Genomic DNA, 25,076 nt, shown 5'->3' with positions numbered 1-25,076 from the left:
TAAACCACTATAGAATGTATTCATTTGTAATCCATAAGATTAAAGAAATAATACCATTTTAAGACAATTCCTTCACTGGTGTAATGAGAATCATTTATCTTTTGTGCTATTTATCTTTTCACATTTTTAAGTTCATACCCTAACTAGAACATAAACTATTGGGGGAAAAAAACATTATATGATGTTGCAAAGTAATATATATATTCAGTAGGTGTTAAGTATGTATTTGTCGGTTGAATACTTAGCATATCCACAAAGCCCTGAAATCAGCAAGTACTTGAATAGCTGATGACATGATTAGCCGTCAGTGACAATGGTCTTTAAGTTCTGACTTAAAGAGTTTTAGTCTGAAAAAGGGTTCTACCTAAATCAATCATGACCAAGACACTCTAGTGGTTATGAGTTGATTCATCATTTCTCTAGTATTCTCCATTTTTATCAAAATGGCTTCAGAATGACAACCAGGCAAAATATCTTTTTCATTTTTAGATTACAATGGGCAGAATATGCCAAGCAATTCCTCGCTGGTTTAGCCAACATTTACTGAGAACTTAATCTATATTAGACACTGTGCTAAATACTGTAGATACAGAGCAAAAGTGTAAAAGTCTTTTAGCCTGGCACAGTGGGTTAAAGGATCTGGCACTGCCACAGCTGCAACACAGGTCACAACTGTAGCTCTGATCTGATCCCTGGCCCCAGAACTCCATATGCAGTGGGGCAGCCCAAAGAGAAAATAAGTAAGTAAATAAAAAAATAAAATAAAATACATATGGCCAATCCATACCCTAAAAATCATTTCTTTTACTGAAATAAAATTTAATTATAAGAAACTAACAAGAGCACGAACAATTTACACAATGTAAAATATTTAAAACTGTAATATGTTGGCAACCAATTATGTGTTTTTTATGAAGATGATTCTCTTGATCCATCTAATGCAAAGACATAAATTTATTTCAAACTACCTTTGTATTACTGTTTGAGTTTTCCTTTGCTTTCTCATCACCCACTCATAATTTTTACCCTCTCTTAAAGCTAATCTACCTTTAGGAGTTCCCGTCGTGGCTCAGCAGAAACAAATCCAACGAGGAACCATGAGGTTGCAAGTTCGATCCTGGCCTTGCTCAGCGGGTTAAAGATCCAGCGTTGCTGTGAGCTGTGGTGTAGGCCGTAGAAGCAGCTTGGATCTGGTGTTGCTGTGGCTGTGGCACAGGCCAGTGGCTACAGCTCTGATTCAACCCCTAGCCTGGGAACCTCCACATGCAGACCTAAAAAAAGGGGGGGGGGTCTACCCCAATCTCTTATTGAAAATATTTTACATAAAGTTGAGGACTTTTAAAATAGCCTTGTCTGACCTTTAAAGCTATTTTATATCTCCCTTCTCTCATCATTTATTCTAGCCAATCTTAAACTCTTATCTATATGTTGTTCTTGATAAGTTCTTACGTGTAAAAAGTCAGGTTACCCCAAGCACATAGGTCTGCTTTGTTAGATTCTTCCCCTTTAAAATTTCATTCTTATCTTCCATCAATCTTAGTCTCCCTCCATGATCAACATCCTCCTTAGAAGACAGATGTTTCATGAAATTGTTCCCAATTTAGTAACATTTTCATTTTTAATCACATAATCATAACATGTTAATGTATCTCCCAAACGTTACACTGTCATTGTCACTAGTACTGTACTATTTGTTCTGAAATGAGTGTAAAAAAATTCACTCCTCTGGCTAAAATCTTCCAAAGGCTTTGGATCACAGATAAAATAAAAGCCTTACCGTGGACTACAAAGCCAACACAATCAACCCCCGCCTGCCTCTTCTAACTATGATTATTGCTAACCCACTCCAACAACACTAAACTTGTTAATGCTCCCAAACAAACCAAGTCCATTCCAGTCTCAGAACCAGATGCCGAAGTGCCGGGATCGTCATTACCCCAGATTACCGCACATTCCTTCTCATTCTTTAGGTATTATGCCAGATACTACCAACTCAGAGAAGCCTTTCTTAATTATTACCCCATCTAAAGAAGTCCTATAGCCATTCTCTATCATATAACCTTGCTTTATTTTTCCATAGCATTTATCACAATAGAAACCATTAATATACTCCCTATGCATTCGACATCCCCCTTCATTAGAAAGCTATTTTGCTTTAACGGCAATCTTAAGTATTTTATTCACTGCTATATCACAAACTCCTAGAACAATACCGTAATAGCCACGTTTCCTGGGTTTTGTAATTGATGCTCAGACATGTGGGGTCTTGCTGACCTTAGCAGGACTATTCTTCTCAAGGCTAGCATACTACTTGCCTGTAAGCACAGCTTTTATATGAAAACCAAACAATTCAGAGCCTGTAACCCAATTACCTTATTAGATTCTTAAATTTATAGATTCTCACCCTTGTCCTAACTTCAGAGCAAAATACCAGACAACAAAGACAGCCCCTACACCCCAGAGCCCACTGACATTATTCAAACTAACCAATTCTAGACCTGCTTACCCTACCTCTCCCATTCCTTCCTACAGAAACCACAGTAAAGGCGCTCACCCACAGCACCCCTCCATATCCTCCCCTCGCTGGACTGACCCTGGTGTTTCCCCGTCTGGTCCTGCATGTACATATGCCTCCTATTTCTAGGAAACTGTAATAAAAACCTCTTCCTTTACGGCAATCATTTCCACGTTTGTGTGTCTCATCATAACTAATTAAAACAAATCCCAGGTATCCCAGGTGAACAGCATAATGTATAAGTTCAATAAATATTTGTTGAATAAATTTGCTGCATAAATATTTGTTAATAAGCCTGGAGAATAAATTCCTCTGTTTTCTTTCAGTTCTTAGCATGAGTGAGTTTACTCATGATTCTTCAGTACACTTTAATAATTAAATCATTTGTAAAACATGTATTCTTTGCCCAAGAAGAGGTAGCTATCATTAAAGATACAGGGATGAATAAAACATAGGCATATTCTGATCATGAGAGTTTCAAATAAGATACGAGAATGCAGAAAAGTTGAAAATAAAAGAATGAAAAAGATAATCTATAATTACTTCAGGATAAAAAGCTGGTATAGCTTTCATAATATCAGACAAAAATAACTTTAAAACAAAAGTATTACAAAAATAGGGATCCAACTCATCAGGAAGATATCATAACCCTAAATGCACATGTATCTAACTTAATTGCACAGTTTCAAAACATGTAAAGCAAAAAATGGACAGTAAAACAGGGAAAATAATCAAATCCATCAACATGGTGGAATACTGAATATAGCCATTTCAGTGTTTGAAAGAGGAAGCAACTTTCCCCTCTCCACACCACCTCCCGCCCCAAAATCAGTAGGGTTCCAGAAGATTTTAACGCCGTAATTGGCTTGAACTAATATACAACAGCACTAATAGACATAACACTACAATGATCTGAGGGACTTTTACTTCTAGCTATGATAGAGTGACTACACTGGACTTTTCCTTGATGTTAACAACTAGAAAAGAGGGCAAAACATATGGGGGAAAAAAAACTCTTCAGAAATCGAACAACAAAGTAGTACCCCTGAGAAATGGGACCTCTGAGCAAAGAGAAGCAAAGGAGATTGGTGACTAAAAAAAAATCCACAACCTGAAAGTTGAGAGTTAAGTTTTATTTAGGGTGAAACCAGGACTTAAGTCCAGGAGACTGCAGCTCAGGCAGCCCAGAGAAACTGCTCCAAGGCGGTGAGGGAGGAACAAGGATATACAGGAGTTTTTGCAACAAAGGGCAGGAGGCAGGAACAGAAGACAGCTACACTGGCTAGCAGCCTGCAGGACTCACTGGCTCTCACCCTTGGAGGGGACTGCATTTACAAATGACTGTGACATTCTTTATCCTTAACTACCAACCAGGCTGAAATACCGCCCAAGGAGAAAAAGGGGGAATATCAGGATATGATAAAGGTGAGGGGGAGGTGCATGAGTGTACACACATTTTACAATGCATACACAAAAGTTCGTGGCTGATCTTGTGAAGGTTACTACCAGTCACAAGGAGGAGACATTACCATGAAGGATTTTAATTTTTTTCTAAATATGAGGAGATGCAAGAATTGGGCACATAAAATCTTGTCCTAAATGTATCTGACTATCTGAAGGCCTGTTCTCCCAGTTTTCCTAGAGCAGAGTGCCTAACTCCTGGTCTCCACCCTGAGCTCCATTCAGGGGGTGCTGCAGGTTGGTAGCTGCAATGGCTCATGTTTTACTCCATGCAGAGGCTGATGGCAAGTGCCAAACTTCAGTTCACAAGGTAAATCTTAAGATCACCCCAGTTTTCTGGAGGATGAGCTTTCCAAATCTTGGTGCAAAGAAAGGGAATCCAAACAGCACGGAAGTCTCACTAAATTTTAGGGGAGACAGAAATGAGACTTCAAAAATACTGAGACATTAAGAATTATAGGACAGAATACCAAAGAGAAAAAAGTCCAGAAGTCTGCAGGGGAATCCTCTTGAGCCTACTGCTAAATACTAAGCTGTACCTGCACAGAGTGAGACTCTACGAGGCAGAGAAATGAATTACTGGGGGGGGAATACTATAGAGCTGTAAACTGAACAACGACCAGAGCACACAGAACTGGAGACATTTGAGTGTGACCACACAGAATAGAGATCACATTGAACACCTAAAGCATTCAACAGGGATTCCAGAAAGACCATGTTTTAGTAATGAAGCAGAACTAGCAAAAGAGTAAAAACAAGTCTAAACCCACCCAGAAATATGTTTTAAAACAAGCTTTAAAAAAAAAAAAAAGCCTTAAAATCATTAGTAGGATAGGATAGGGACTTGACCAGGGTGATTCAAAATAGGCCATGTGAAATTCCTGTCATGGTATAGTGGAAATGAACCCAACTAGGAACCATGAGGCTGTGGGTTCAATTCCTGGCCTCGCTTAGTGGGTTAAGGATCTGGTGTTGCCATGAGCTGTGGTGTGGGTCGCAGACAAGGCTTGGATCCAGCATTGCTGTGGTCCTGGCGTAGGCCGGCAGCTGTAGCTCTGATTGGACCCCTAGTCTGGGAACCTCCATATGCTGCGGGTGTGGCACTGAAAAGACCAAAAAAAAAAAGGCCATTTATTGGTATTTAAAATAGGAGGCCTGCCTGTGATCAAACAATGACACATGCTTTTAGGAGGTTCCCTATAACCTTTTCCCCTTGCAAATAAGACGTCCCCGCCCAGAACCACCCCGCCCAGAACCAATCAGAGGATCAAAACTTGCACCCCATAGAGAGATCAAAACATCACTCAGGCCTTCCAATCAGTGCAGGGAGTCCTGGGACAGGAAATCAGTAGACCCGAGGCAAGATAATAGGGCTCCCCAAACAGGTCCAAGATACAGGGATATAAGGAAAGACCCAGTGGCAGCCAGAGCCAGTCCCTATCCCGGGGCGGCCTGTTCTCTCTGAGGGTGTAAATAAAACTTGCTGTACATTGCTACTTGATTCTTGATTGTGATCAAAATTATGATCTCCAAAGCAACTGGTGGGAGTGTTTTTCACTCAGGTCAAAAGACCAGAAGGGCTCATTAAAAGATCCCAGATCAGGAGTTCCTGTCATGGCTCAGTGGTTAACGAACCTGACTAGTAACCATGAGGCTGCAGGTTCGATCCCTGGCCTCACTCAGTGGGTTAAGGATCCGGCATTGCCATGAGCTGTGGTGTAGGCTGCAGACAGGGCTTGGATCCCACATTGCTGTGGCTGTGGTGTAGGCCCGCAGCTGTAGCTCCAATTCGACCCCTAGCCTGGGAACCTCCATATGCTGCAGGTGTGGCCCTAAACAGACAAAAAGACAAAAAAAAAAAAAAAAAAAAAAAAAGTTCCCAGATCTGAGCTGCCATGTGAAGGCAGTGTAGCTTTGAAGGGAAATTCTCTTCCACCCTGAACTGCTCCCATCCTGAACCCAGAGCTCCTGCTCTCCATCCCTATGCAGCGAGACCACTCAGTCTCTCCTGGCGCTGCTGCTCACCTCCCAGCCTGAAGAACCTCCCTCCAGACCACCTGCCTCCATCTTTGCATGAGCCCCCCAGCTCTATCCCAGCGCCACTACAGTGCTACCGCGCTTCTGGGCCTACACCTCCAAATCTTTGCTGTGTGTAGGCAAAAGCCGAGAGAGACAATGCAGAGCACAGGAACCTGACAAAAGGAGAAGCTGCCCAGAAATATGACTCCTGGCCAAAAAGAAGCCAAACACCCTTTAAAAGAAGACAACAAAATCTAGTGACCCAACAAACATCACATTATAATGTTCAACATCCAAACAAAAATTGCTAAGTAAGTTTAAAAAGAAAATCAGTCAAAAGAAACAACCCAGAAATGACAGTGATGATGAAATTTCCAAAGATTTTAAATGAGCTACTGTAACTTCGTTCAAGAATCTGAAGGAAAACATGAAAATGATGAGAGAAAGGGAATATATTTTAAAAGACCAAATATATTTCTGCTTCCAGTAATGACAGAGTAAGATCCTACTGGCTAATTCTCCCTCAGAAAAAAAATGGGAAATATCTGGAGGAATACTAAAAGCGATTTGAAGTGAAAGCACTGGGGAGTAAAAGAGAAGCAGACAGACTCCAAAGGAGAGTACACATTGAAGAAGGGGAGTCGTACAAAGTGAGTTCCCACCTGCACAGCTTTCAGCCTTGGGCAAAGCACAGCACACAAGGAGCAGACTGCAGGATTTCTAGCTTGGGGAACCAGAAAACTGAAGCCAGAAGAAACATGACCACTGAAGACAATGGAGGATCCTTAAAAAGAACAAGACAGAGAAGGGATTCCACAAATTCCTGCCTGTATCTCTGCTATTAACATGACTGAAAGAAGTGTGGCTAAATGCAAAAGAGATGCTGGCCAAGAAACAGTTTACAGTTCAAGTCAAGTCAGTTAAGACAACTGTCAATTAAAAGCAAAAAAACAGCATTCACCAGGAAAAAAATAAACAAACAAAAGAACAGATTCTCCACAATTTATCATTCTTACTATCCAAAATAAAGTAAAATTACTCAACATACCAAGAACCGGGAAAATGAAACACATCCTTAAGAGAAAAAAAAAAAAAAAAATCAACTGAGACCGACCCTGACATCACCTAGATGTTCAAAAGGCAGACAATGAGTTCCCACCGTGGTGCAATGGATAAGCAGCATCTCTGCAGCACCAGGTCACAGGTTTGATCCCCAGCCTGGCACAGTGGGTTAAAGGATCCAGTGTTGCCACAGATGCGGTGTAGTTTGCAACTGTAGCTCAGATATGATCCCTGGCCTGGGAACTCCAAAAACCACCCCACGGACAAAAAATTAAAAATAAAAAAAATAAAAGCAGACAAGGGCTTTCTTTAAAGCAGCTATTATAACTGTCTTCAACAAATTAAAACAAAATACGCTGACAATAATGAAAAGACAGATTATTTCTGGGGGAAAAATAGAAATGATTTTTAAAAGCACTAAATAGAGTTCTAAAACTGAAAAATATCTGAAATATTGAATAGACTTAAAAAACAAATGGAGATGACAGGAGGAAAAAAAAGGGTATGTGAACCTGAAGACAGATCAAAATTATCCAACCTGCAAATGCAGAAAGAGAGAAAAGATTTTTGGTAAAATGAACTGAATTTAAAGGCCTGTTAAACAGTTCAACATACTTGTAACTGGAAACAAATGATAGAAGAGAAAGACTGAGGCAGAAAAGAATATTTAAAGAGTGACCAAATTTTTCCAAAATATGATTAAAGATAAAAATTTGTAGCTATAAGATGCTCAACTTGCTAAAGGGAAATGATACCAGAGGAAAATGCAGATCCTCAGACAGGAATAAAGAGCATTATTATAAATGGTAAACTTCTGGTCAAATGCAAAAGTTAATTATTTTGCCTTTTTCTTTCAATTTATTTATAACTTATCTACTTCTAACATGTAACTGTCTTGAATTTCATAACATATGTTGCTGTAATACATGTAACAACTATAGCAGAAAGAACAAGTTAAGCAGGATATGGACCTCCAACACTATCTTATTCTGCATGTTGCTATATTTTTCATGAAGTGGGCTGTAAAAAGTTAAGGATGTATACGTAATTCCTCAAGAGACCACTAAATAAATAATACAGTTGAAAAGCAAACAGGAAAATTAAATTCTCAAAAATTAACAAAATATTTTTAAAGTAGAAACGAACACGGAAAACCAATGTAAAAATAATAATAAATAAAATGGTAGACCCCAACTCAACCATATTAACCAGAGATAAAAACTGATATTCTGTTGCCTTGTTGATACTATTTAAAGTGTTAATCTGCTCAGGGTTTTCTTTGTTTTTAAAAAGACAAATGTTTAAGATATTTCTTTGTTATAAGAGCTTTAGGAATGTCCTTCTCCCTTTATACCTAAAAGCAAATTAAGGAGTTCCCACTGTGGCACAGTGAGTTAATGATCTGGCTTGTCTCTGGGAGGCTCAGGTTCAATCCCCAGCTTTATGCAGTGCGTTAAGCATCCAGCATCGCTACAGCTGTGGCGTAGGTCACCACTCCAGCTCAGATTCGATCCCTGACCCAGGAACTTCCATTTGCTGCAGAAGTGGCTGGAAAAAAAAAAGGGTAAAATAAAACTATGACTCTGGGAGTTCCATTGTGGCACAACAGGATCAGTGGTGTCTCTGCAGTGCCAGGACACAGGTTCAATCCCTGGGCCAGTAGGTTGGGGGATCTAGCACTGCCTCAACTTAGGCACAGATCACAAGTGCAGCTCTGACCTGATCTCTTGCCCAGGAACTCCATGGGCTACAAGGTTGTTTAAAAAAAAAAACCCAAAAAAAAAAAAAAAAAAAAAAACCAAAAAAAAAAACTCTAATGGATTTCTTACTTAAACAAAAAGTTCAAGGGTTCTATTGATCATTCAGATGCACAGTCTATGTGTTCAGTTAAAGGAGTAACTATTTGGGTTCTGTCCTGAAATTCTACATTTCTGCTTTTGAGTTTGATCAGGTTAGAACTTTAATCTAATTTGAGGAAAGAGTTTGTTCTTTGCCAGAGTTAACACTAACCCAATCCTTGCGAGAGGAGAAGTCCGTAAACAGCAGACATTCCACAAAGTAAAAGGTAAAAAATCTTTAAAAGTGTCAAGATGATAATGGTCAAAAAAGATTTAGGAAATAGTCCAGTTAGAATAAGACTAAATACAATCCCACTCCTAGGCATCTATCCAGAGAAAACTGTCTTGAAAAAATACATGTACTCCAGTGTTCACTGCAGCACTATATACAGCAGCCAAGATATGGAAACAACCTAAATATCCATTGACAGAGGAGTGGATAAAGAAGATGTGGTACATTGGAGTTTCTGTTGTGGCTCAGCAAAAACAAATCTGACTAGTAACCATGAGGTTGTGAGTTCAATCCCTGGCCTCGCTCAGTGGGTTATGGATCTGGCGTTGCTGTGGCTATGGTATAGGCCAGCAGCTGTAGCTCCAATTCGACCCCTAGCCTGGGAACCTCCATATGCCACAAGTGCGGCCTTAAAAAAGAAAAAAAAAAAGATGTGGTACATATGCACAATGGAATATTACTCAGTCATTAAAAGGAATGAAATAAATGGTTTTTGCAGCACCATGGATGGATCTAGAAATTATCATGCAAAATGAAGTTAGACAGTGAGACACAAACATCACATGCTATCACTTAAATGTGGAATCTAAAAAAAAGGATACATTGAACTTCTTTACAGAACAGATACTGATTCACAGACTTTGAAAAACTTATGGTTTCCAAAGGAGACAGGTTGGAGGGCAGGGGCTGGGAGTTTGGGATGGAAATGCTATAAAACTGGGTTGTGATGATCCTTGTACAACTGTAAATATAATAAAATTCACTGAGTAAAAAAAATTTATTGTATGCCCTCAAACACCCCCCCCCAAAAAAATGAATGAGACCAAACAGACATGAAATCTAAATGTAACATGTGGAGTTCCTGCTGAGGTGGAGTGGGTTAAGAATATGACTGCAGGAGTGCCTGTGGTGGCTCAGCGGTTAATGAACCTGACTGGCATCCATGAGGACGCGGGTTCAATACCTGGCCTTGCTCAGTAGGTTGAGGATCCCGCGTTGCCATGAGCTGTGGTGTAAGTCACAGACGTGGCTCGGATCCTGAGTTGCTGTGGTTCTGGCGTAGGCTGGCGTCCACAGCTCCGATTAGACCCCTAGCCTGGGAACCTCCATGTGCTGTGGGAAGCAGCCTTAGAAAAGGCAAAAAGACAAAAAAAATTAAAAATAAAATAAATAAATAAAAATCAAATGAAACTTCTAGAGCTTGAAAAATGCAGTATCTGAAATAAAAAATTTTATTGTATGTGTGTTAACAGGAGGATCAGTGAACTTAAACTCAAGGAAATAGAAACTATACAAATTGAAGCACACAGTGAAACAGGCAAAGAAAAAAAAGAATGTAACAACAGATAAGGAGTTCCCATCATAGCACACTAGAAACGAATCTGACTAGGAACCATGAGGTTACGGATTTGATCCCTAGCCTCACTCAGTGGGTTAAGGATCCAGCATTGCCAAGAGCTGTAGTGTAGGTCACAGATGCAGCTTAGATCCCACATGGCTGTGGCTCTGGCACAGGCCGCGGCTACAGCTCTGATTCGACCCCTAGCCTGGGAACCTCCACATGCCATGAGTATGGCCCTAAAAAGACAAAAAAAAAAAAAAAAAAAAAAAAAAAGATAAGACGATATCAGAATATTTAACATATGTATAACTAGAGTACTAGGAAAAAAGAGGTAGCAGAAAACAAAGTAGGAAAATATTAAAGCTGTACTGATTTAAAATAGTCCAAATTTTATTTTATTTTATTACTTTTTAGGGCCTCACCCACTGCATATGGAGGTTCCCAGGCTAGGGGTTGAATCAGAGCTGCAGCTGCTGGCCTACACCACAGCTCACAGCAATGCCAGATCCTTAACCCACTGAGCGAGGCCAGGGATGGAATCTGCAACCTCATGGTTCCTAGTTGGATTCGTTTCCACTGCACCACGATGGGAACTCCTATTTTATTTTTTAATTAAACCACAGATCTAAGAAGATCAAGAAACTTTAAGCAAGATTAACACACACACAGACACACCAGCAACACCACCACACAACCACTAAGGAACATAGTAATAAACTGCTGAAATCCAATAATAAAGAGAAAAGAGTTCCTGTAGTGGCTCAGCGGTAATGAACCACTGACTGGTACCCATGAGGACGTAGGTTCAACCCCTGGCCTTGCTCAGTGGGTTAAGGATCTGGCGTTGCCGAAAGCTGCAGTATAGGCGGCAGATGCAGCTTGGATCCAGCATTGTTACGACTGTGGCGCAGGCCCTAGCTGCAGCTCTGACTCCAGCCTGGGAACTTCCATATGCCACAGGCACAGCTGAAGAAAGAGAGAGAAAGAGAAAGGGAGAGAGACAGAGGGAGAGAGAGAGAGAGGGAGAGAAAAAGAGAAAAAGAAAGAAAGAAAGAGAAGGAAGGAAGGAAGGAAGGAATTCTACAGCCAGCAAAAATGTTTCAGACAGGAAGGTAAAAAAAGACATTTTCACATAAATGTAAGCTGACAAAATTTATCACAGAAGTGTACTACAAGTTAAAGTATACAATTTAATGTTCTTACATTATACATACATTAAAGTGGTACACAATATACACATTGTTAAAGCTGTACCTGTAGCATATGGAAGTTCCCAGGCTAGGGGCCAAATGGGATCTGCAGCTGGGGCCTATGCCAGAGCCACAGCAACACTGGATCCAAGTCGCGTCTTCAACCTATGCTGCAGCTTGTGATAATACCCATCCTTAATCCAGTGAGTGGGGCCAAGAATCAAACCTGCATCCTCACAGAAACAACATCGGGTTTTTATCCCGCTGAGCCACAACAGGTACTCCCTAAAGTGGTAACTATAATAAGTTAAAGATATATACTGTAAACTCCGTAGCAACTTCTAATGAAATAAAAAGGAGATGTAACACAAAGACTAGTAAACAGGATGAAATAAAACACTAAACACACACACACAACCATAAAATAATTTAAAAGAAATCAGGAAAAGTATGAGGGGAGAAAAGCCAAAAAACAAAGTGAGAGAGAAGAAAAAATATAAAATAAACAGCAAGATATTAACATAATCACAGTGATAATTACATTAAATGTAAATGAATTATATGCACTAATTATTTATTATTTTTGTCTTTTTGCCTTTTCTAGGGCCACACCCATGGCACATGGAGGTTCCCAGGCTAGGGGGCCAATCGGAGCTGTAGCGGCCAGCCTACGCCAGAGCCACAGCAACATGGGATCCGAGCCTCATCTGCAACCTACACCACAGCTCACGGCGACACCGATCCTAAACCCACTGAGCAAGCAAGGCCAGGGATGGAACCCGCAACCTCATGGATCCTAGTCGGATTCGTTCACCCCTGAGTCACGACAGGAATTCCAAACACTGGTTGTACTAATTAAGAAAGAGAGGGAGTTCCCTGGTGATCTAATGATAAAGCAGGAAGACCTCAATATTATATGGCAATCCCAAAGTGTATATACCTAAAAATGTAGCTTCGGGTGTCCCTGTTGTGGCTCAGTGGGTTAAGAACCCGACGAAGTATCCATGAGGATGTGGGTTCAATCCCTGGCTCATTCAGTGGGTTAAGGATCCGGCACTGCCACAAGTTGTGGTGGAGATCACAGATGGGGCTCCAATCCAGCATTGCTGTGGCTGTGGCATAGGCCGTAAGCTGCAGCTCCAATTTGACACCTAGCCTGGGATCTTCCATATGCTGCAGGTGTGGCCCAAAAAAGAAAAGCATCATCAAAGCACTTAAGGAGTTCCCGTCTTGGCTCAGCAGTAATGAACCCGACTAGGACCCATAAAGATGTAGGTTTGATCCCTGACCTCATTCAGTGGGTTGGGATCTGGCATTGCCATGAGCTGTGGTGTAGTATAGGTCCCAGACACAGCTTGGATCCCATGTTGCTGTGGCTGTGGTGTAGGCCAGCAGCTTGGCTCCAATTTGACCCCTACCTGGAAACTTCCATATGCCATGGGTTCAGTCCTAAAAAGCAAAAAAAAAAAAAAAAAAAAGGCCCGCTTAGGAATAGGAGTTCCCTGGTGGCCTACTGATCAAGAATTCGGCACTGTTGTCACTGCTGTGGCTCAGATTCAATCCAGGTCCAGGGAACTTCCACATGCCACAGGCAAGGCCATAAACAAAAAACAAAGCAAAAATTACAAAAATAGGAAGGAGATACAGAAAAAATATATATCATTATAATGATTCCAATAATCTTCTACTAATTGAAGCAGAAAGAAACATCAATAAATATACAGAAGACTTGAACAACACTATCAACCAATTTAACCTACATTTATAGAATACTACGTATATAAACAGAAGAATACACATCTTTTTCAAATCCACATGGAACATTCACCAAGTAAAACATATGAAGAGTCAAAACAAGTCAAAAAGTTGAAAAGAATTTAAATTAAAAATGTATTTTCTGAACACAATGAAATTAACTAGAAATCAGTAACAGAAAGATACCTTGCAAATTCCAAATATTTAGAAATTAGGGGAGTTCCCGTCATGGCTCAGCAGTTAACGAACCCGACTAGCATCCATGAAGACATGGGTTCGATCCCTAGCCTCGCTCAGTGGGTTAAGGATCCAGCATTGCCATGGGCTGTGGTGTAGGTCACAGATGCAGCTCAGATCCCACATTGCTGTGGCTGTGGTGTAGGCCAGCAGCTACAGCTCCAATTCGACCCCCTAGCCTGGGAACCTCCATATGCCGCAGGTGCAGCCCTAAAAAGACAAAAGACAAAAAAAAAAAAAAAAGTTCCTAAACAGGAAAAATTAATCCTGATCAAAAACCCTATCATTGGTTCTCTGTGTCAGGGAACAGCATGGAAAAGACTGACTGAAAAGGGATGAAAGACAACTTTCTGGGAGATGAAAATTCTCTACATCTTAATTAGGGTGCTGGCTAAGTAAGTTTGTGCATTTCAAAAGTCATTGACCTATATACTTAAAACTATGAATTTTATTGTGTGTAGATTATATCTTAATAAAGTTGATTAAAAATAGTTCCTAGATGTTTCCAAAAAACCATATAGCTAATAATGAAATATTTAATACCTTCCTCCTTTGCTTGTTTTGTTTTGGTTTTTTCTTAACGGCTGCAATTGTATCCTGTGGAAGTTCCTGGGTCAGGGATTGAATCTGGGCCACAGAGGCAGTGCCAGATCCTTTAACCTACTGCACTGGGTCAGGGATCAAACTTGTGCCTCTGCATAAAGATGTCTGTTTATATCACTTCTACTCAAGGATGAACTGGAAGGTCCTAGGCACTGCAATAAAGGCAAGGAAAAAAATGCGTAAGAATTCAAAAGGAAGAGGAGTGCCTGTCGTGGGGCAGCAGAAACGAATCCAACTAGGAACCATGAAGTTTCGGGTTCGACCCTGGTCTTGCTTAGTGGGTTAAGGATCTGGTGTTGCCACGAGCTGTGGCGTAGGTCGCAGATATGGCATAAATCTTAAATAGATTAACAAGCATTCAATCTTTTTCAATTTTAATAATACCAACAGACTTAACTTACAAAGTTCTCCCAGGTTCTCAATAACTTTAAATGTATAAAGGTGTCATAAGACCAAAAAGTCTGATCTAATAAAAGTCGAATATAGGCATAGACTACAATCTAATAATTATACTCCTAAATATATACAGATACTATTACATTTGTGTCCATAAGATGTACCAGAATGTTCACAGCATTATATGTAACAGCAAACACCTGTAAACAACAAAACATCCAGTGACTGAAGAATGGATACATGAATATATTCATACAATGAAATTCCCAACAATAGTAAAAATAAATGAACCACCTAACCTATCACCATAGAATTCACAAGAACATGTATGATACTAAGGACCACAATTTGAGTGGAAAAAAAGAAGCTGCAAGAAAAAAATCTACGTATATAGTAAAATCCCAATCACGTAAAATATAAAACAAGCAAACCTAAACTGTATTTTTTAGAAATTCAGAAGTGGCAAAAAGCTAGGAAATGATAACACTAAATACATTTGGTGGTTATCTCTCAAGAAAAAGGAAGATGACAGGATGAGGAAGGGCACAGAGGGGGCTAAATGTTTATCTAACGATGGCTCCTCTTAACCAAAAAGTCTTCTTTAACAAGGCCGTAATTCTTTTCAAGTGTCAAGATTAAATTGGACATTTCTAGCATAGCGAAAGAGCAAAGAATATCTATTTGATTGGAAAGTCTAATTGAAACAACCCAGTGATCAAACGATCATGAGAATATCAGACAACAAAGCCAGACTGCCCTGATGTCTGCTTTAAAAAAGCGTGTGTGTACATGGGGTTGGGGGAAGCAGTAGTTGCTACCCAGCAGGTAAAATAGCCTAGAATCTGTAATATTTCACTGTAGGAACACAAGATAGTGTTAGCAACTTCATGGTTCCTAGTTGGATTCGTTTCTGCTGCCCCACGACAGGCACTCCTCTTCCTTTTGAATTCTTACGCATTTTTTTCCTTGCCTTTATTGCAGTGCCTAGGACCTTCCAGTTCATCCTTGAGTAGAAGTGATATAAACAGTGATATAAACACAAGATATCTAGAATCTCTCCTTATCATTTTGTATGAAGGAATACATGAGTTAATGTCAAGTCATAAAAACAGTTTTTATGGTGGTATCAAGATTTTAAAGTGCTAATTTTGGAGTTATGTTTTGTTTTCTGACTCCATCCAGTCTTTCCACTTACAGTTAAAAGCAGCTTGCTATAATCATAAACAAAACAAAAAGACAACTTTCGGAATGAGAGAAAATATCTGCAAACAACGCATCTGATAAAGAATAAATTCCCAAAATATGCAAACAGCTCTTACAGATCAATATCAAAAAAAAATCCCCAAAACCCAATCAAAAATTAGCCAGAAGGGAGTTCCTATTGTGACGCAGTGGAAAAGAATCCGACTAGTATCCATGAGGATCCCATGGGGCTTGGATCTGGCATGCTGTGGCTGTGGTGTAGGCTGGCAGCTGCAGCTCCAGTTTGACCCCTAGGCTGGGAACTTCCATAAGCTGTGACCCTAAAAAGTGAAATAAAAACAAAAATAAAAATACCAAAAAAAAAAAAGCCAGAAAGACCTAAATAGGCATTTCGCCAAAAGATACATACATACATACATACATATATATATGTAAGACAGCCAATGGGCACATGAAAAGATCCTCAACATCACTAATTATTAGAGAAATGCAAATTAAAACTACAATGAGTATCACCTCACACTGATCAGAATGGCCATCATTAAAGTCTACAAATAATAGGGATTTCTCTCGTGGCACAGCGGGTTAAGGATCTGGTGTTGTCACCACAGTGGCTTGGGTCACTGCTGTGGTGAAGATTTGATCCCTGGCCTTGGAATTTCCACATGCCACTAACACAGCCAAAAAAGAGAGAGAGAGATTAGACTTCAAACGTACTTAGCCTAGTACAGTAGTTCCCCCTTATCTGCAGTTTCACTTCCCAAGCTTTCAGTTACTCACTATCAACTACAGGCCAAAAATACCAAATGGAAAATTCCAGAAATACACAATCCATAATTTTTTAACTGTGCACTGTTCTGAGTAGCATGATAAAATCTTGCACTGTCCTGCTCTGTCTTGCCCAGGATCCTAAACCATCACCATCATCTGCTCCTGACATTCAACCATCAACAACATCGTGGCTCAATGATCCAGGATCACTCAAAGCAAATGAATCTCCTCCACAACGTCAGAAAGTAATATTAGCCTAATACTAGGTCACGATGTCTTCTTATCAGGTAGAGATTTATCAACTCACAGTAAAGATGAGTACAATACAATAAGATATCTTGGGAGGAGTTCCCATCCTGACTCAGGTTAAGGATCTGGCATTGCCGTGAGCTGTGGCGTAGGTTGAAGATACTGCTCAAATCTGTTGCTGTGTTGTAGGCCGGCGGCTACAGCTTTGATTCAGCCCTTAGCCTGGGAACCATGTGCCGCAAGCGCAGCCCTAAAAAGCAAAAAAAAAAGATATTTTGAGAGAGACCACATTCACATATCTTTTTTTTTTTTTTAACTTTTTAGGGCCACACCCACAGCACATGGAGGTTCCCAGGCTAGGGGCTGAATCAAAGCTGTAGCCGCCGGCCTACACCACAGCCACCCCACATCCGAGCCTCGTCTTCAACCTATACCACAGATCACAGCTGGTTCCTAGTGGGATTTGTTTCCAATGAGCTTACGACGGGAACTCCTCACATATCTTTTACTACAGCATATAATTATAAATGTTCTATTTTGAGCTGTTGTTAAATCTTGTGCTTAATTTATAAATTAAATATAATCATACATGTATTATGTACAGGAAAAAAGCACAGTATGTTCAGTTGACCCTTGAACAAAGCAGGCTTGAACTGTGCAGATCCAATTATATGTGCACCTATTTATTTATTTTTTTGTCTTTTGTCCTTTTAGGGCCATACCTGCAGCATATGGGGGTTCCCAGGCTAGGGGTCCAATCAGAGCTGTAGCCCCCGGCCTACACCACAGCCACAGCAACGCTGGATCCTTAATCCACTGAGCAAGGCCAGGGATCGAACCCACAACCTCATGGTTCCTAGTCAGATTTGTTTCCTCTGCGCCACGATGGGAACTCCTCTGTGGACCTTTTTAAGTAAATACATACTGAAGTACTATCCAATCCTCGGTTAGTTGAATCCATAGATGCAGAACCAGGGATATAGGGGGCTGACTGTGACACTGTATACGGATTTTCTGACTGCATAGAGGATCGGTGTTGTATAAAAGTCAACTATATAGGGTTTGGTACTATCTGCAGTTTCAGGCATCTCCTGGGGATCTTGGAACAAATCTCCCATAGATAAGTGAGGACTACTATATTACTAAACTAATTACTAACTATAGACCTAAATTTAAAAGATAGTTTGGTTTGAGTGTGGTGAAGGTATTAGTAATAAATGAGAAAAAAAAATTGTTTCCAAAATGAAAATACAGTTGTGATGATTGTTGTACAACTATAAGTGTAATAAAATTCACTGAGTAACTAAAAAAAAAAACAAAACAAAAAACAAAGTGAAAATATATGTACAAATTTGCTCATTCATCATTTTCAAACTTTCCATCACATGCAGTAAAAGAGAATCATTTTCAAATGTTCCTTCATATGCAATGTTTTCGGCCTGTTACTACTGTGAAGGAGTGGGGGGATGATCAACACCTAATTTGATTTTCAAGTCAGAAACCTAGATTCTAATACCAGTACTGTGATCCTGAACAAGTCACCCTTTGGAACGTGGCTCATCCCATGCAAACAGGGATAACATTTACAGCCCATAGGGAATAAGGAATTACTACTGCTCTGCGAACAGTAAAATTGCGCTTCTCTCTTAAGTCGCCAGACCAAGAGCATTGGAATCACCTGACAACTTACGAGAACTGTAGACTCTAAGGCACATTCTAAACCTACTACCGGGTTATGCATTTTTAACAAGACCTCCAGGTAATTCACATGCACGTTAAAGTCTGAGCAGCACTACTACAAAGCATTCTATAGATGTAAGGTATCTTCACCATAAAAAAATAGTTCATTAGGAGCTCTTTTTGTTCCGATGTCTTATAATCTGGTAACTCATTAACAATATGACAACAACAAGACTTGACATCATCCTCCACAGCTCCCATGCTGAGAAACTACTGAATGTAGATTCTGGACTAGATATCACAATTAATTAGGCAAATTGCTTCAATTCTCCAGGTCTTTCTCCTGATATGTAAAAGGAGAAGGTGAGATCACCAGTGACCAATTTCAGGTCCCTGAACCCACTGGGATCTGAAAAAGCAGTAAATGTAGGGAGGCAAGATAGCATGATAGCTAACAGCATAGCTTTAGAATCAAGTGGCCCTGGGTCACTTAAGCTCTGCCACTTAATAGTATGTGACCTAGGGCAAGTTACTTAACCATTCTAAACTTTAAAAGAGTTGCTCTAAGGATTATAATAAGGGTTCTTATAACTTAACACATAGAGCTTCCACATTGTGTCCTATAATGTTAGCTTTTATTATTTCTACTGCCTATTTTCAATACCTCAAAAATCACATTTATCTGGAACAAGGCTGCAATGAAAATATTATGCTGTTTTGCTTTTGACTAGAATTACATCAATACATTAAGGTAACGTATTAACTATGCATTACCTTATCTCATTTACTCATATGGATCAATACAGTGTGGTAACAGTGACTAGATCTTCTCTAACGGACAGTTACACGTGCCTTTGAATATCTGAGATGAAGATAAAGTACAATAATAATTTAATGTATATAAAAGTAATAATAAATTTCAATTATGTAAAAATAATAAATTCATGAGGCCCAAGAAAGTAAATAATAAAATTCTTCTTTCTAATGAAAAGGTTAAAAGAGCTGCTATGTCACCATAGGATCTAGAGATTCCACTTTTGAGTCTCAAGGAGATATTCGTACACCCATGTCACAGCCTCACTATTCACTATAGCCAGGAAGTGGAAGCACCCTACGTGTCCATCAGTGGATGAATGGATGAGCAAAATATGGTGTATATATGCAATGAAATATTACTCAGCCTTTGGAAAGAAAGATATTCTCCTTTTTTTTTTTTCTTTTGTTTTCAGGGCCGCACATGCTGCTAGGGGTCAAATTAGAGCTACAGTTGCCAGCCTACACCACAATCACAGCAATGCCAGATCTGAGCCGCATCTGCAACCTACACCACAGCTCTCAGCAACACCGATCCTTAACACACTGAGAGAGACCAGGGATCAAACCTGCATCCTCACGGATACTAGCTGGGTTCTTAACCTACAGAGCCACAACGGGAATTCCTAGAAAAAAAGACATTCTAATACATGCTACAACATGGATGAATCACAAGGACATATGTTAAGTGAAATAAGCCAGTCACAAACAAACAAAAACAAACAAACAAAAAAAAAAACAAAGTAACACCAAACACAAGTTCCCGTTGTGGCTCAGCAGGTTACCAACTTGAGTAGTATCCATGAGGGTGCAGGCTCAATCCCTGGTCTCGCTCAGTGGTTTAACAACCCAGTGTTAGCATGAGCTGTGGCGTGGGTTGCAGACTTGGATCAGGTCCTGAGTTGCTGTGGCACAGGTTGACAGGTGCAGCCCTGACTCCACTCCTAGCTTGGATCTTTCATATGCCGCAGGTGTGGCCCTAAAAAGAAAAAAAAAAAGGAAAAAAGAAAAAAGAAATACACAAGCAGTCTTCACTTTGCAAAGTTCTAATATGCATAAATTTCAGTGACCACAGTTTTGTTAAATAAAACAGATTCCCAACACATTTCAAATTTTAGTTACCCCAGTACGTCAATTGTGAGTAAGTGAAAACGGTACAAACGTCACTACTAGATCTTCAATCCACAAATCACTACGTAAATAATAGAAGCACATTACGACTGGTGACTAAGTCATTTTTTTCAAAGTTTGTTGGTGGATTTGAAAAAATAAATTGCAAAGGAAACAACTAGGGAGTTGGTGGATATCTCATCAATAACATTAAAAGCCAGGATATAACAGAATAATACCTTCAAAGTGCTCCAAAAAAACCTCTCTCTTGGGGAAAAAAATAAGAATATATATATATATGCCTAAATTTCTAACTATAGATAAAGCATGAGAGCAAAGTCTATTGGTGATTAGTCACTGCACATCTGTTATTCAGTTCATGTACAGACTGCGAACTATGTAGCTGAGCTGCCTCCTTGTCTCTTGGCAATGAATGTATGTGACATTTCACAAAAATGAACAGACCAAGAATGATTAAAGTGCAGCAAAGAAACAAAAAGTAATAGTGTTGGAAGTAAAACCCCAATCAAACATTAACAGAGTTATAGAAGAAAGAGGTGAAATGACAATGATGACCTTGCTGCCTAAATATGCAGCCAGGAATTTAGTGAAGGCAAACTTATTGACACAATGAAGAAAGTAGTTGTGAGAAAAGAATGAAGATGGACCAGAAGTGACACCAGCAAAAAAAAAAAAAAAAAAATTACATTAAAGGATTGCTCAGAAATATGTCACAATATTTTAAAATGCGAAGAATGAAATGTCGGAACCTAACTCAAGCTTAAGAGTCGACAATCCACCAAAGCATAGAAAAACAGTCATTTTGTATCATCAGTTAATGACAAGAAGAAGGCAAGAACTAGGTAAGTTCTTCTACAAAGAAAACATTTTAATTCTCAAAGTTTTTAATGTTTTAAATTACAGTGTACTAAATAAATTCAGTTTTACTATTTTTTAAAATTCTCTATAATTATGACTAACAATAAGAGGACTTACAGTGTTGGATAAAAATGTTTAAAGATCACAGAACACTCAGAACTTTTCTCACTGACGAATAAGGCTGTTTTGCCAGGTTTTATCTCACGTGGCATTTGCATCATCCCGAACTAACCATGAAAAGTGAGGACTGCCTATACCTCTAACTTCTTGGAACATCAAGGAATGTGGTATTTCACAGCTAGAGAGAAACCCTCTACCTTTCCCCTGGTCCCGTCAGTCTGCTCAAACAAAAAAAAGCAATTTTTACTCATTCTGTGATGTTAAGAAGACAGCGTTTCCCTGGTGGCTCAGTGGGTTAAAGATCTAGCTTCCTCACTGCTGTGGCTCAGATTCGATCCCTGGAACTTCCGCATGCTGCAGACACAGCCAAACAGAAGTTAAGTTTCACATACAGACATAGAGAACAGACTTGTGGTTGCTGGTTGCCCAAGGGAGGGAGGACAGGGAAAGGAAGGATTGGGAGTTTGAGACTAGCAAACTAGTTTATCTAGGATGATAAATGACAAGGTCCAAACTAGTATATCTAGGATGGATCAACAAGAAGGAAGGATTGGGAGTTTGGGATTAGCAAACTAGTATATCTAGGAGGATAAACAACAAGGAGCTCTTGCTGTGGCACAGCAGGTTGCCACAGCTGCAGTGTATGTAGTTCACAGCTGTGACTCAGATTCAATCCCTGGCCCAGGAATGTCTATATGCTGCAGGTGCAGCCATAAAATTTTTTTAAAAAGATAGTGTTTCAAGTTTGTCAGTGACTAAGAACTGCTACCATCTTAACATGCAATTCCCCAAAGTTGTCTTTAGATTACCCAAAATACACACACCCCAAGGCTCAAAGACAGGCTTCTTGAATAGCTATTCAGGAGTAGGATATCTTTTTTAAGGTTTCCGGTCCATTTGGATGAAGACTGCTCAGGCTTTAGTTGTGAATTTTGTTGTTTTTAGGAGAGAAATTGAGCTCCAGTCCTTCTATTCCACCGTCTTAATCCCACCTCCTCATGTGCATTCTGAGTAATTAGAGTTGGTGCCCTGGTTGCAGCGCTGTGGTCGCCCTGGGTGATCTGTGCTGGCTCCCAGGTGTTGGGAAGGTAAACTCCTGGCGGGTTGGGACCTCTTGAATAGCTATTCAATTTGTCATTTGTGATCAGTATACTACTTCATGCTTGTCCTCATCCCTTACATGTAGGGGCAAAACAATGAATGTGTGATAGAAAAAATGTGGTACAGTAGTTTCAGAGTCAGACCTCAACTTGAATGCCATCCGTACACCTTTTTTTTTTTTTTGGCCGTGCCTGTGGCTTGGGGATGTTCCCAGGCTAGGTATCGAACCCACGCCACAGGAGCAACCTGAGCTGCTGCAGTGACAATGCCAGATCCTTAACCCACTAAGCCACAAGAGAACTCCATTAGAATTTCAATTTCCTAATAGGTGAAATATGGATAATAGTAACCTTCTTTTTGGAATTATAGTAAAGATCAAAAAAGACAAGACATATAATGTGCTTAACAAAGTGTGGTACATACTAAGCACTTAGCTATAGCTATTAGCACCATTATTACTATCCTTAATATTTCTATCATTACTGTAAATATTACAATGTTTTAAACACATCATTATTAAATCAAAGACCAAATCTGGAGTTCCCTTCGTGGCGCAGTGGTTAACGAATCCGCTAGGAACATGAGTGCGGTTCGTCCTGCTTGCTCAGTGGGTACATCTGCGTTGCTGTAAGCTGTGGTGTATTCAGACCAGCTCGGATCCACGTTGCTGTGCTCTGGTAGCCGTGCTACAGCTCCGATTAACCTAGCTGGAACTCCATATGGCGGAGCGCAAGAAATACAACAAAAAACAAAAAAAAAAAAAAAAAAAAAAAAAAAAAAAAAAAAAAAAAGACCAAATCTCTTACGGAAAGATATGATAGGCGTTCCCTTATGGCACAGCAAGTTAAGATCCGGCATTGTCACGGCAGTGGCCTGAGTTGCTGCTGTGGCTCAGGTTCGATCCCTGGCTGAGGAACTTCCTCATACCACAGGCACGGTCAAAAAAAGTAAAAAGAAATGAAATAATCCTCTTACCACTTGCTGGGTAAGAAGACTTGATGTCAACTTCCTCCAGATCATTTTCTCCCAAGGTACCTGTGCAGAGGGCTGCCAGCACTCATTCTCTTCTGGGTAACTCCTGATTCCTAGGTCAAAACCCTCTGCAATCTGCTCAGTTTCCTCTTCTGAGGACATTAAGAACTAAAGCCATTTCCCATTTCTCAAGCTATCTGCCTGAACAGTGGTATCTTGCTCTCTCATAACTCACATGACTTACCATCGGTCTTCTCTTTTGATTCTAACCGTTGATTCTACACTAAGTCATTATTACTTAGACCCATAAAGCTGAAAAGGACCTAAAGGCCATCTAGAGCCAATCTCTTTTCTCTACCAAACAATTCCCCCTAAAATATTCGTGTGAGTTGGTTGAACAATGCCCTGTTTTAACTGTTTTAACACTTTCAGTGACAGAAAGCCTTCTACCTCTCAAGTCAACCCATTCAATTATTAAATTTTTAGTTTTAAATGTTCCTTGTGTTGAAGCAAAATCTCTTCCTTTGCAGTAGTTTCCACCCACAGGCCCTGATTCCACATTCTAGAGAAATATAGAAAGTTTAACTGCTCTATATCACAGCCCATTCAATATTTGAAGACCTCTGAGTTTCACTTTTCCACATTACAAATTTCTAGTTCAGAAAGCATGATTTTAAGTCCCGTCCCTCATGCGCCTCCTCTGGACCATGTACGGGCTTGCCAATACGATCTAACAACAAATTGGTAAAGCACTTTCTTTGCCAACATTTGAACTGCCAAATAATTACACTACAAATGATCCCCTTGCCCACATTCATCCATTACTAATAAAAATTATTTTTAAATGATTTTTATTTTTTCCATTAGAGTTGGTTTACAGTGTTCTGTCAATTTTCTACTGTACAGCAAAGTGACCCAATCACACACACACACACACATATAAATACACATTCATTTTCTCACATTATCCTCCATCATGCTCATCACAAGTGACTATAGAGTTCCCAGTGCTATCCAGCAGGATCTCATTGCTTACAAAAGTTATTAATTTAAGCTAGTAGTTCAGGAAAAACTCTCAGCATAAATCATGGTTTAAAAGAAATGGTACTTAAAGTCTTAAAAAACTACAAGAGTTCTGTTTTTTTATTTTCACCTAGTCAATTACTGGGAACAGAATAAAGTACAATCAGCTGGCATGAACCTTGTGCCTCTTTCCACAACACCAAACACATGTCTGGGAGAAGGACCCAACAATGGGAAGGTTAGCTAAAAAGAGCTTTGCTTCATGGCCTGAGAAAGTGGAGCCAACTAAAAAGATGCAATCATCGTGAGCCAAAAAACATTCTCTGTACTGTGCCTGAAGAGGGATCATATAGTGTGTGGACCAGAGTAAACAACAGCAAACCAAGTAGCAGATTTTTCCGGTGCTCTCCCAGCCTGGAAGGAACAATCATCTTGAACACACACACTCTCTCACAGGGGCAGCAGGAGGGTTCTTCCCCAAGTCCTCAGAGGGTGTCATCAGTGG

The 25,076-nt window shown here is 39.8% G+C and overlaps 1 protein-coding gene across 3 annotated transcripts in view; it reads right to left on the bottom strand.

Annotated features, from left to right (window-relative positions):
* The window catches only part of ACER3 (alkaline ceramidase 3), a 182,309-nt gene that overhangs the window by 136,585 nt on the left and 20,648 nt on the right, over positions 1 to 25,076 (bottom strand). The window lies entirely within an intron of this gene.

The sequence above is a fragment of the Sus scrofa genome, chromosome 9 (genome assembly GCF_000003025.6).
Source record: "Sus scrofa isolate TJ Tabasco breed Duroc chromosome 9, Sscrofa11.1, whole genome shotgun sequence".
NCBI classification, from domain to species: domain Eukaryota; kingdom Metazoa; phylum Chordata; class Mammalia; order Artiodactyla; family Suidae; genus Sus; species Sus scrofa.
The sequence above is the reverse complement of the archived record's forward strand: the minus strand, read 5'-3'. Positions and strand labels throughout refer to the sequence as shown.